We start from the raw sequence: 14,158 nt of genomic DNA on the forward strand, positions 1-14,158 counted from the left end.
AGAATAGAATTCTGAAGATGAGTGACTTCATATGGGACAAAAGACATTGAGTGCTATTCATACAGCTATCATCTTCTGGAACTCAGACCTCACTTCTATTTTTTGCTACTGTGCATCGTAGGAATTCTCAGTCCTGTTTCAATTATTGCTCATTTTGAACTTATCCAAGTATAGTTGCTATGCCAGCAGTCCTGAACCAATTCCAGCTGTCCCATTTATGGGATATCAAACACCATGCCAGTTTTATTTTTGAAAATCTGTACAGATATCCTTTTAAAATAATGTGAACTAGCTTAAAAACAAAGCAATAAATGGTCCATTATTATGTAGAGCCACTGACTATTAAAAATAATAGGACTGAAATTGATTGAAGGGGCAGCTGAGAGATTACCTAAAGACTTCTTGTAAACCAGACCGGAATATACAAAAGGAAGAGGAAGTTAACAGAAGGGAAATGAACTATATTAATTGCTAAAAACCTGTCAATTTTCTGCAGGCTCACTAAGGTGGTCATTTATCAATCAGTATTGATGTTCCTGATATTGGATTGATTCAGAAATAAAGCAGTGGCTAGAATATATCCAGATGATATGTATTAACAACCAGGCTAATAGAATTCATTAGCATTCACACTTTTCAATTTTATTTGCATGTTTTGTAATCTAATACCTTTGAAAGAGCAGACTGAGTACAGAAAAGAGAATCTACGACAAATTAATAACGGGAATATTTTTTTTTTTAAAAAAAGGAATATGTTTTTGTAGAATACAATGAGAAATAGCACTCCATATGAATCCAGCTTTTATTAAATTCTGGAAATACAACACTGGGTTACTGCCTCTTCCAAGTAAATAATCTGTACTAAAAGAAGGGATAGGGGAAAACAAATAAAAGCAAAACTTCCTTGGTCTTCTGGTTGAAGAAAATTAATGTGAAACCCAAAAGTTGGGGAAGTGAGTAAAGTTGCTGTAAAACTGGTAAAGATTTGCCCCTAGGATCAAGAAACTAACCTGAGTGCTAGATATAGAGCTGTGATGACGAATCTATGGCACGTGTGCCACAGGTGGCATGCAGCGCCATCTCTGTGGGCACGCGAGCTGTTGCCCCATTTAAAGCTCTGCCATGCATGCGTGCATGGCTCCCTCCAGCCAGCTGGTCATTGGGTCTCTGATGCCATGAGCAGGGGGTTTGGGCGCGTGCTTTGGGCACTCGGTCTGGAAAAGGTTAGCCATCACTGACATAGAGCTTTGAACATTCACAAGAGATAGAAAAGAGACATATGCTGCAAATTTAAACGGGGAGGAAATATAGGTACCTGGAGCTGTGGATACAATAAGCAGTTTCTTAGTAGATAAAGGACAATCTAGAAAGTGGTTGGAATAAGGGAGCGAGAAACTACCATGAATACCTGAGAAGAAGAAAGACAATTTAGGCAAATAATATAAAAAGTGTGGAACTTGTTGTGGTCTGCCGGCAGCCTGCAGAGCTGGCAGAAGACAGTGAGGTGGCTGGGGAGGAACATGGGCCAGTCCTGGATGAGGGCTTTGAGTCAGAGGCAGAGATGGGGCAGGGCAATCTGGGAGTTATGTGCTGACTCAAGAGCCTCCAGAGTCTGATGTCAGTGAGGCAGAGGAACAGGGGGAGCCTGTTCCCGGTGCACGCATGCACAGAGCTTTCAGAAGGCGAGAACAGTTAAGACAAAAGGGGCAACTTGGGAGTAAGGCTTGGAGATGATTGGCCCCTCCCATAAGACATAAAGGTGGAGCAAAGGGACATGAGCCTTTGCAGGAAGCAACTTTGTTCGTTTTGGTCGGTTTAATTTCTGAAGCTCTGCTTTGACTCTGTGCTCCATGTGGCCTTGCAAAGCTAATTGGCAATTTGGCAGCGTGTCAAGGGAGATAAAGGTGGTGCTTATCAGCCTTATCCCGAAGAACTGTAGCAGACTTCTGCCGGACTCTTTACAAACTATTTGTGACTCATTACGGGCTGTGAATGAACATAATTCACAGCCGTTGAAATAAAAAGAGGGATTTGGGACTAATTGTGTGCTTTTTACTGTTTCAGGAAGCCTAGGTCAGAATAGAACTATGAGGTGTGATGGCAGATTGAGACACACAGAGAGCACAAATTTAGAGACTTCAGTCAATGGAAACGGGCATTGTTCAATGCAACCAAACTTGGAAGAAATGGCTGAGGTTTGGGAGCAAACAGAAGTGATTAGCTTAGTGAGGAGTTAAAATGAGGAGAAAGTTTTCCAATAGGAAGAAAAATAAGAGAAGTCATCTGTGAGTAAGAGGTAAAGAAAGAACACATTCTGCATGACCTCATGATTCAGGACTGCTGGTATAGCAACTATGCTTGGATAAGTTCAAAATGAGCAATAATTGAAACAGGATTGAGAATTCCCACGATGCACCGTAGCAAAAAATAGAAGCGAGGTCTGAGTTCTAGAAGATGATAACTGCATGAATAGCACTCATTGTGTTTTGCACAAGCTTGTAAATTGTTTTACCAAGTGGGTGTCAATGATGCCAACAAGGAGTACTGGGAGTAGATCAGGTTTGGCAGAGACAAGAAGTTGACTGAAACTGGAGGATCAGAAAAGGATGTCTATGAAGCTGCAACAGTAAGACTTTCTGCAAGGTAGAAATATTTGCCAAGGAAAGAGTTGGGTTGAAAGTACTTGGCCCTTTAAGGAAATTGCTGGAATGGGTAAGTGAAATGCTGAATAATTCTCCAGATACTCAGAGTCCAAGTCATTGAATCAGTGGTGAAATTTGAATCAGTTTACTATCAGTTCGCTGGCTGCACACCACACACCAAATGCGAGGTGCGCGCATATGCAGTGCATGCCAAAAGGAGGCATGGGGTAAGTAGAACAGTGCACAGGGGTGTGGGTGGGGTGTGTATTAGCTGTGGCATGCAATCTTTTTTTTTACTTTTAAAAGCATTTTTATTTACAACCTATTCGGCTGAATAGGTTGTAAAAAATGCTTTTAAAAGTTAAAAAAAAGGCTCTGATGATCACGCAGCTCAGCATTTTTTAAAAGAAGTGGCATGCGGGCGACCGGGTGATTGGGTGGGCATCGGCGGGGGTGGAGGGATTTTTGCTACCAGTTCTCCGAATCACCCGCTGCCATCACTACCGGATGGGCCATCCGGTCCAAACTGGGAGCATTTCACCCCTGCATTGAATTCAATGGTTATTGTTGCATCAGGTGATTCTTGCAAATTCTTGATTCTTGATTCTTCTTGATTCAAAGTAAGGAACAAACTAATGCTGTTCCCGAAAATAAAATTGCATTGTTTGTTCACTACTAGAAGTGCCTTGGGAACTGGGTTCAGAGAAATGCTGCTTAGTGCTCCCTGTCGGTTGGAGAATTAATAGCAGGCTTGGTTGAAGAGATTTGGATAGGAATTAGAGAAGAAATTGAAGAGTTCCTTCATGAATGGGGATCCATAGGGAGGGGGTAAAAAAATCAAGATAGCCACAACCATGCAGTCCAACCTGATTCCTTTTTAAATGTAGGTCACAACAGATTCAGGGGAACTTTGGGGCAATTTTTCAAAAGAATATCTAAGCAAGAGCTGCTGTGAAAAAAATACTGTATATGCCCGCAATATATTTCAGTCTTTTCTTTACCTCAACTTACTTTCTGTGGAGAAATGTCTGCTTTGACTGAAAACTGGATTTTGTAAGTATATGGTGGAATATGCAATTTTCCTGGGATTTTTATATTAAGAATATATGAAACTGATATTTGTTCCAGATCATTAGCTGCAAGCTACAGGAGGGTTAGTTAAGATGGGTGAAATGTAAAACTCACACATGCATCTGGAATTAAAATTACACGGCTGTATTACTGCTTATTGAGATATCATCATGCAAATAGTGTTCCAACCAAAAGTTCAGTGGTTAGTGATTAAAACATAACCAGCTCTCTAATAAGACATGGTTTCAGAAATTTAGCAAGAGTTTTACTCTAATCACAGTCCTCAAATTACCTGTAAAGAAATCCCATCAAATTCAGTGGGACTTACTCAGACAGGCATGTTTAAGATTGCACAAAAAAAGGTGTATGCACAAAATGGAAGCTTATGACAGCTACTGAGGACTAAAATAAACACAATGTGAATTGAGTTCAGTTCACGCAATATAGGCTTGCTTTTTAAGGAAGCTCATAGATTGTTGGTCTGTCACAAATGGTATCTCTCCCAATCATGGCACTTATTGGTTCTGAATTTGGGTTTGCGTGATGGATGGCATGATGGTAACCAAAATGGGGAAGAAGTTCCCATTGCTGATTTGTTATGAAAGATTCCCATCTGTTAGAATCCTGCTTCTTGGGAGTTGGTACATCTGCAAAGGAGTGGTTAAAATGATCTTTCTGAGAAAGCAGATGGATCTGGAAGGTTTCTTGGTGGCTTTTCATGCTGGTGCAATTGATGGACAACACCGAAGCCCAGATTGATCTTTGGAATGGGGAAAGGGTTTGGATAAACGACAAGCTCCTTTTGAGTGCTCTTTCCAAGGACGTAGAGGCAAATGGGTTCCCTGGTTATTCAAGGGCACTCCCCAAAAGAAGATGAGGAGATGAGTGACATGGGCTAAAAATAGTTCTTCTCTGTCCCCATTACATCTGCACAGATTTGTCCAGATGAATTAGAATGGTGAAAAGCATGTGAAGAAAAATTTCAGTCTAAGTGATCGTTTATGTGGCCCAATCTGCATGACAGCCTGCCAATAAAATCTCTCTGAAAAGTTTGCAAGTAGTCCAAAACGTCACAGCCAGATCCATGACAAGAATTGTTTTGAGGCATCACATGAATCTTTAATAAAATAGCTCTATAGGACTCAACTCCCAAAGGACATCTGGAACAGTCCTGTTTAAAAATGATCAGTGTCCCACAAAGCCAGGCCTTCAGTTAAAGGACGTGAAGTGTCTCTGGCCAGGATGTTTTTTACATGGTTTCCAAACCCTCTTTTGCTGGGCATCCATACTTTTTGCTTTTCATGATTGTAGTTTCCTAAGGATGATCCTAAGAATTACAATAGGTTTTTAAAAGGAAAAGGCACAATTCAGACATAAACAATTTTTTTTTTTAAAAAAGGGTACAGCAACAATTACACTGATTAGTGTGACAAAAGAACCCAAATGATTTCCTTAAAAGAACAAAAATAAAGCGCAATTTAAACTCCTTCAGAGTATTATGTCAGTGCCCGAGGTTATACAATTACAAGTGCACCTAAAATAAATTATAGTTAATGGAAAAAAAGGAACAAAAATTTCTTGTTAGATATAATTGATAGCAGAAATCTTATCAGAAAGGTTAACAAGCTCTTGAAAATTGTTGAATCAAGGATATGTACTGAAGTCGTTAATATAATTACATACAGCTTAGCATATGGCAAAGTCCATTTTATTATACAATTTAATATAAGTATGGGTGGGGGGGTAACAACAAATTACAAATTATAGTAACAAACTATTCTTAGGCTGAAAAAATGTTAAATTTGCTCTACACAAATGATAGGAGACCAACTTCTGATAAAGTTTGGGGAACTGTTGAACTCTTTCAAGTGCTATATAATACTTAACTTTTCATTCCAGTTCAGGAAGTTCAAAAGCTCCCATATCCATTATCATCAGAAGACCTTCATTTTGAGTTTTGGTAATTTTCCATGTTCATGGATTCAGACTGGGGCTGATGTGAAGTTCTCGTCTGTTGAAGGCCTCTGGTCACAACAGGGGAGCTTCTCTCACAGGTTATTTTGGAGGGCATCTTGCCTTTTCAACAGCTCCTGGAGTGGAGTTCTGCTACCATCCTCTGCTACCATTCTGTGGAATTGGGATCGTAGAAAACACCCAGGAGCATAGAAGAGTTCAGAGGCAGATGCATAAATAAATGTCTTAAACGTATTTATTCATATGATAAATCATATTAACTATGTACAACAGAGATCAAGTCTCATGAGGAACAAACATGAAAAGAGAGAGATGGAGAGAGCAAGGTGGAAAAGGTTGGAGGGGGTTTTATACTCAGGGTAAGCCCCTCCTTTCCACACAGGGGTGGAGACACTCTCTGCCTTCACTGGTATCTAAATGACACATGTGCCAATGGCTTGCAAATACTTGACAGTTCTCCTTCAAACATTATTTTTTTAAAAAAAAAACACCTTATTCTCTTAGAAAAAATTTCCAGATGTTAACTGCAAGGGTTATACTTTTGAAGCTGCAACAAAAGTGGATTAAATTTGTACCATTCATAGCTCGCTCTTGTTACAACCACACCTGCAAGATTGGATTTATGCTGTGCTATTTTTCTGCCCTTGTAACAATTTTTGTCACTAGAATGATGTATTAGAATTTTATAGCCTCCTATGTTCTTTGAAAGATAACAATATAATGCCTGCTTTTGATCTTTTCTACGTCCTGTAACTTCTCAAAATGGTCATTTTTTTACTCTTCCCTTTGTAACCTCACTCATTTACAGGGGGTGGGGAATTGGTAGGGTGTGGAGGGAAAGCCTTACACACCTTGTTTATTTTTTTAAAAAATCTCCCTTGTCCCCAGCTCCATTAGTACCAGAGGTGGGTTTCAGCAGGTTCTGACCAGTTCTGGAGAACCGGTAGCGGAAATTTTGAGTAGTCCGGAGAACTGGTAAATACCACCTCTGACTGGCCCCGCCCCCATCTATGCTCTGCCTCCCGAGTCCCAGCTGATCGGGAGGAAATGGGGATTTTGCAGTAACCTTCCCCTGGAGTGGTGTGGGAATGGAGATTTTACAGTATCCTTTCCCTGGAGTGGGGTGGGAATGGAGATTTTACAGTATCCTTCCCTTGCCATGCCCACCAAGCCACGCCCACCAAGCCATGCCATGCACACAAAGCCACACCCACAGAACCAGTAGTAAAAAAATTTGAAACCCACCACTGATCAGCACTGCCATGATTTTAAGTAACATGAGGAGCTGGACTACACCTGTCCACCTTTGCATCTGGGCATGGGTATGTATATGTATATCAAGAGGGGACATTGCAGTCTTGTAGATTGCAGTAATGTAGATATTGAGAAATGGAAGAGGGGAAAGATGAAGAACCGCAAGAGAACACCAGTTGGCTTATTGCAACATGCAATGAGTATAGATAGTTCTTGACTTACAACAGTTTGCTTAGTGACAGTTAGAAGTTACAATAGCACTGAAAAAAAGCGACTTATTTTTCACACTTATGACCATTGCAGCATCTCCATGGTTGCATGATTTGTATTTGGATGCTTGACCACTGACTCATATTTATGATGGTTGCAGTGTCCAGGGGTCATGTGATCCCCTTTTGCAACCTTCTGACAAGCAAAATCAATGGGGGAAGCCAGATTCACTTAACAACCATGTTACTAACTTAACAACTGCAGCCATTCACTTAACAAGCATGGCAAGAAAAGTCGTAAAATGGGGCAAAGCTCACTTAACAAATATCTCACTTAGCAACATAAATTTTAGGTCAGTTGTGGCTGTAAATTGTAACTGCTGGCATGAGAAAAGCAGGTGGGGACTTCAGATGCTTAAATAGAATGCCCCAGTCCAGCAGCCATAGCAACTTCTCCTGAAATATCAACAATCAAAATGTGACTGGCAAACGAAGGCTTCTCTCTTGCTTCCCAAAGACTGAAGGACTGTGGGATACTAAAGTCTCTGCAGTAGTTCAGGATGGCAGCAACCAAACTGTGCTGGATATATTAAAATACTAGCCAGCAATCAAACTAGTGAAACCTGTGGTAGCTAAAGGGTGGCTAAAATTTAGTTCAGAAATGGCTATAACTACCCATGTTTCCCCAAAAATAAGACCAGGTCCTATTTTATTTTGGGCCCAAAAATAAGCATTAGGGCTTATTTTTGGGGATGTCTTATTCGCTCACTCCCCCCATGTACAGGAGGCCCACTTCTTCTGCTTGCTTATGGTGGTGCAGGAGGCCATGTGGACCTCCAGTGCCACCACTGTGGAGCTGCCCCATGTGCCCCACACTGGTTTACCTCAGGGCCCCTGCAGCAAGGCCACCCGTGCTCTGATGACTGCCTCACCTCATGGCGGCAGCTGCATCAGTTCTGTCCAACAGTTCTGTCCAACAGAACCCTGCCTGTTCTGCCACAGCTACGGACCCCATAGAACGCACCACACACAAAGTCTGTATAAATCTTAGTTTACTAAATTAAATCAGTCTTTTTCAAACAAAGGCTGTTAATTAACTTTCTTAACAGCCTACAAGAATCCAAAGAATAAATAATCATAATCTTACTAGGATTGGCAGAAAGCCCAGAAGCAATTTGCAGGACACTGATAAAAGAACTAAAATCCTGACACGAAGGAGAGTGAACGAAGTTGTTCCCTGCAAATTGCCTCAGTCTTCCTTAAATACGCTAAGGGAGTGGCCAGTTAGCCCCAAGCCTTACTCTTGAGGAGACCTCCTCCTGAGGAGCCACTCCTGCCTTTTGGCAGTTCTGTGCACCCGTGCATCGAGAAGAGGCTCCTCCTCTTCTTCCTCTTCACTTATGGAAGTTTCTGGAGGTTCTGAAGGTCCTGGCTGAATCCCCGCCTCTGGCACCACATCTTCTCTAGCGTCCTCATTGTCCGACTCGAGTGCCAGCTGCACACGCTGCTGGCGCAGCACCACACCAGTCTCCTCACTGTCGGAATCAGCTACTAACTGCACAGGCCACTGACAGGCCGCAACACTGCCTAGCCACCAGCCCACTTCTGCTTGCTCGGGCCCGCAATGGAGCCGGAGGGTAAGTAATGCACCAGTGCCAGTGCTATGAGGTGAGGTGAGGTGGGTTGAGCTGTCTCACATGCCCCGTACTGGCTTACCCCAGGGCCCCTGCAGCCAGGCCATTTATGCCCCAACACCTGCCTCGCCTTGCAGCTGAGGCACCAGCAAACCACTTGGCCTTCTACTCCATTGCGGCCACAAGCAAGCAGTAGAAATGGTCCAGTGGCCATATGGGCTGTTGCTGTACATGTTTGCCTATGCTGCCACTATGAGGCAGGTGTCAGGGCTTGGAAGGCTACGTTGCAGGGGCCGAGGTAAGCCAGTACAGGGCACGTGGGGCAGCTCCATTCTCCCACCTTGCCTTGTGGCCACAGTACCATGAGCAACCAGATGGAATGGGTGGGTGGCCAGCTGAGCAGGCTCTTAAGTATGGCTTATTTTGGGGATAGAGCTTATAGTAATGATATTATGTGCACACATAAAAAAACATGCTAGGGCTTATTTTCTGGACAGGTCTTATTTTCAGGAAAACATATGGGCCGAGAAGTTTCCCACACGATCCACAGCTGAGATGGGAGCCAACGACAGGTTAACTAAATCTGGTGCTTAGGCAGATGTCAGCAAATCAAGCCTGCTTGTAAAGGAGAAAGAGAGGAAAACAGAAAAGGGAGTTTATGAAAACTCAATAGAAACTGTAGATAAGTATTTTTAGAAATAGGTACAGAGCAAATAGTTTGTAGTGAAAACAATATTGAAAGGTAGGCATCATACAAGAATTGACATTTTGGTATATTAAAATCTCCCTAGCAACAGAGGAAAGAAACTCCTTGTCAATGCCTTGTACGAATGACAACAACAATCACAAGTATGCTCTATAAATAGTATAAGGTCTGTTTATAATTCAAAACTGTGTTGTTGACTTTGTCTCTGTCTCATTACAAAAAGGCTCTAGATCAGTGGTGGGATTCAGCCAGTTCGCACCACTTCGGGAGAACTGGTTGTTAACTTTTTGAGCAGTTTAGCAAACTGGTTGTTGGAAGAAATCATTAGGGCAGAGAACCAGTTGTTAAATTGCTTGAATCCCACCACTGCTCTACATCTATATCAAGGCATCATTTGTGTTCCATGGATTTCAACAAGTACGGCACCATGGAATTGTTGAGTTCTCAGTAGGAAAACAGTAATCAAAATCAGTGGATTATGGATACTCAGTGAGAGAAACTGAATACGCTCTTGATTTCATGTAAACTGGAAGCCAGCTTGATGACTTTGGTCCAATCACTCTCAGCCCTTAAACTGGTATTTGAAGAACATCTATCTAGCAACGAGCCCTGGACCAAAATGGTAATTTATGATCCCAAACCTTGAATGAAGATGCTTTTATTCCAGAGTAAATTAATTCAGGGAAAAGAGGAGGAGGAGTGATATTTGAATTTCAAGAAATTCACCTATGTAGCTTTGTAACTTGCAAAATGTAAGTTCAAGATGTACAGAGAAGATGTACTGCTATTTACGGAGGTGTCCTTTAACCTCATCAAGCTGACTCTGTCTTGCTGACATTTTCTTTCTACCTGAACTCTGACTCCTCAATCTAACGTGAAACATTTCCCCCTGAGAATACAGCATTTTAAACACATGCCGATTTGGATAACTGAATGCAGCTCACATTTCGAATATTCAGCATCTTTATAAAGGTTTTTTTTATCCCACATTGTTCACTGTTGCAGGGATGGAGTGAAAATGAGATGTGACATTGGTTAAAAGGCTCTGAACCAGTAGTTAAAAATTTGTATATATACCAATTATGTAAAAACTGCCACTGTTTTCCAACTACTATACTCTCACAGTTTTTTTTAAATTTTATTTTTATTTGACCAAAAGATTTCAAACTATGGCTGAATTCAGAAGTTAAATTTAACTGATTCCTAATTTACTTTAACCAAGGTATGGGAAAAAAATGTAAAGGTAACCAAACTTTCTAGAAGTTCTCCAGAGTCCCACTGCTTATCTGAAAAATGTATACATTTTTTTAATGTTTATGAATATAAAAATAATATGCTTTGAGGGGCATTTCTGAGAGATAAATAGAATAATTAAATATGATTAGATGCATTAATTTGTAATTAGTTCTATATATGTTTAACTGCTTTGGGGAAACATTTTTCTATGTAAAGTACTGTATATTTTTGTTCTCAATCTGATGGAAGGAAAAATCTTTTAAAATGATCATCAAAGAAAATTAAAACGTGAAATTCTTATTAGTATAGAGCAGTGGTTCACGCGTTAGCTCTGAGGGAGATGAGTGGTTCATGTGTTAGCTCTGAGGGAGATGAGTGGTTCAAAAATGAGAAAAAATAAATAAGTAGGGTACAAAGATAAAGTAATGGCAAGATGGCTGAGGAAAGTATGAATGTGTAGCCTTTCTGTGTACATTTGTCAATCTAGTTCTTGGTAGTTTTCCTGATTTCCCACATTTTGATTAAATCCCACAATAATTTCTTTTACCCCACTTGTCTTCCTTGGGGAGGTATCCCTCTCAAATGTTTCTGTCTTATAAATGGCCATTCAGACTGGATTCATTGCAGTCCATGTTCTCCTTAGAGCTCTCTCTCTCTCTCTCTCTCTCTCTCTCTCTCTCTCTCTCTCTCTCTCTCTCTCTCCCCCTCCCTCCCTCCCTCCCTCCCTTCCCTCTCTCTCTCTCTCTCTCTCCCCATACGTAAGTCAAATTAATGGGCACATATATCCATTTGATACATAGATAGATAGATAGATCCAATACATCGGCCATGACACACAAGCTATTTTATTCAAATGTCTGGAATCCCTACTTTTATTTTTCCCTACACATATTGCATGCTAATTTAAACAAATTTAATTGGCTCCTAGTTTACTTCACCAAAGTATGAAAGAATGTAAAGACTGCTAGGTTGACATCTCTGGAAAGAGGGAAGTGGAGTTTTAGTCCCCTTTAAAACACACACACACACACACACACACAAATATGTTAACCCTTTGGAAACTCAACCACCTAATTTAGTTTGTCTATACCAAGGGTTAGGGTTAGGGTTCCTCCTCCTTAGGAGTGGTCAAACTAAACTAGGAGGTTGGGTTTCCAAAAGGGTTAACATATTTGATTTTTTTTTAAAGGGGAGGACTGAAAATTCCATCTCCATCTCCATCTTTCCAGAGATGCCAATTTGATCTCCATGCTCTCTGCAGTCTTGAACTATCCAGAAACTTTAAAAAATGGCTGCAAAAAAATGAATTTATCGCTTTGCCTTATAATTGCATTCAATGTTTAGTTTAATTCTTTAATGTATGTATTTATGTAGAGTTTAGCAACATCATTGTATATTTGTATTCTGCTGCATAAAGTTGTGTCTGAGGAGTGTGGATTTTTCTTGTGCGCGAATGCTGTTTATTTGGAGTGATCTAGGCTTTAAAAAGGGACACGATGGCTCAGTGGCTAAGACGCTGAGCTTGTCGATCGAAAGGTCAGCAGTTCAGTGGTTCGAATCCCTAGTGCCACGTAATGGAGTGAGCTCCCATTACAAGTCCCAGCTTCTGCCAACCTAGCAGTTTGAAAGCATATAAAAAATACAAGTAGAAAAATAGGGACCACCTTTGGTAGGAAGGTAACAGCGTTACGTGTGCCTTTGGTGTTTAGTCAGGCTGGCCACATGACCATGGAGACATCTTTGGCTTTGAAACAGAGATGAGCACCACCCCCTAGAGTCAGGAACGATTAGCACATATGTGCAAGGGGAACCTTTACCTTTACCTTTTTAGGCTTTTTAAAAATGTTATTCTGTGATTAGAGAGTAGAAGGGTACAAATGTCATCTTCCTTTCACTTCCTGCATAATGACTTATAAAGCCATTATGCTGTGGCTCTAGGCAGTTATAGAAGGCAACAGAGCATCATCATTAAGGGCTTAAATCAACTTTTTTGTTTTTGGCCTCAGCAGGAAGGGCAGCGGAAGAGAGAAGCCAACTTTTGCAAGTTTGTTCTTTGCAGGCAAAATCTGCAAAGAATGGAAAAGACATTACAGTTTCATCCCAATTCAAAGCTGCTTACAGAAGTCAGATCTCTCTCAAAGCAAGAAAGTTCTTTGTAATGAAAAAGTGCCAGCAGTTGCAGCGAGCTCTTGGCCTGGTCATTGAAAAAAGCCAAAAGGCTTTTTGCTCTGGAAGATCTCAGCATATGCAGCATATGATGAAAAAAAAAAAAAAATCCAGACCAAAGAATTCTAAGAATGCTCACCCGAGATAGATCTCAGAATACAATGTGTACCATAGAAACTGGATGAATTGATAGTATTCATGGAAAAGAAGGGATGAGAAGGATGGAAGTGGCCAAGTCTTGTAGGAATGGTAGTACCTGGAAGCCATCTCATAGAATTTGTGGGTTTCCTGCCTGAGTTTTTCTGGAGTTAAAATCAACTCTATTGTTAAATTAAGTCAATGTACTGTATATGGTGGAGGTGAACCTTATAATCCGTGAGTGCTGAACAGGTACACGCTTTGAATGCTTTGCGCATGCTATCCACGCTAATGCACGGCTTCTCCCCTGTGCACTCTGCATGCAACTGCACCATCTGCGCATGCGCATGGCTTTCACACGTGCTCCCATCACTGCGCAAGCAAATACATGGAGCCTGGGTGGCGCAGTGGATGACGTGCACTGCAATTACTGCAAGTTCAAATCTCACCAGGCTCAAGGTTGACTCAGCCTTCCATCCTTTCGAGGTAGGTAAAATGAGGACCCAGATTGTGGGGGCAATAAGCTGACTTTGTATAAAACAGAACACCGTTTAGGGGGGGCTGAAAGCCCTACTAAGCAGGTATATACAAAAGTATGAAGGCTATTGCTTAATGCATTGTAAGCCGCCCTGAGTCTCCGGAAAAGGGCGACATATAAATAAAACTAATAAATAAATAAATAAATAAATAAATAAATAAATAAATAAATAAATAAATAATACATCATCTGCGCATGCACACAATTCCCCCCATGTGCAGCACATGCAATAGCACCATCTGCACATGCACACAGGTTTTGTGTGGCTTCCCCGTGTGCTCTGCGCACAATTGCACCACCTGCGCATGCATGTGGTTTTCATGTGCACAATGCATGTGCATGAACACTGTCTATGCATGCTTGCGCTGCACAAAAGTACTCTCATGCGCATGCGCAAATGCGTGTGCATGCACAGGAGAGCTCCAAAGACCCGCTGGGTCCCCTGAATTGCATGCATGCGCACCAGAGGCCCGAACACCAGATGGGGTGCGCACGCATGCGCAGCTGCAGGTGAGTTGGGCAACAGCTCACGTGCCTAGAAAGATGGCTCTTCGTGCCACCTCGGGCACGCGTGCCATAGGTTTGCCATC

Source organism: Pantherophis guttatus, chromosome 6, assembly GCF_059756535.1.
Source record: "Pantherophis guttatus breed Tessera chromosome 6, ASM5975653v1, whole genome shotgun sequence".
In the NCBI taxonomy this organism is placed as follows: Eukaryota; Metazoa; Chordata; class Lepidosauria; order Squamata; family Colubridae; genus Pantherophis; species Pantherophis guttatus.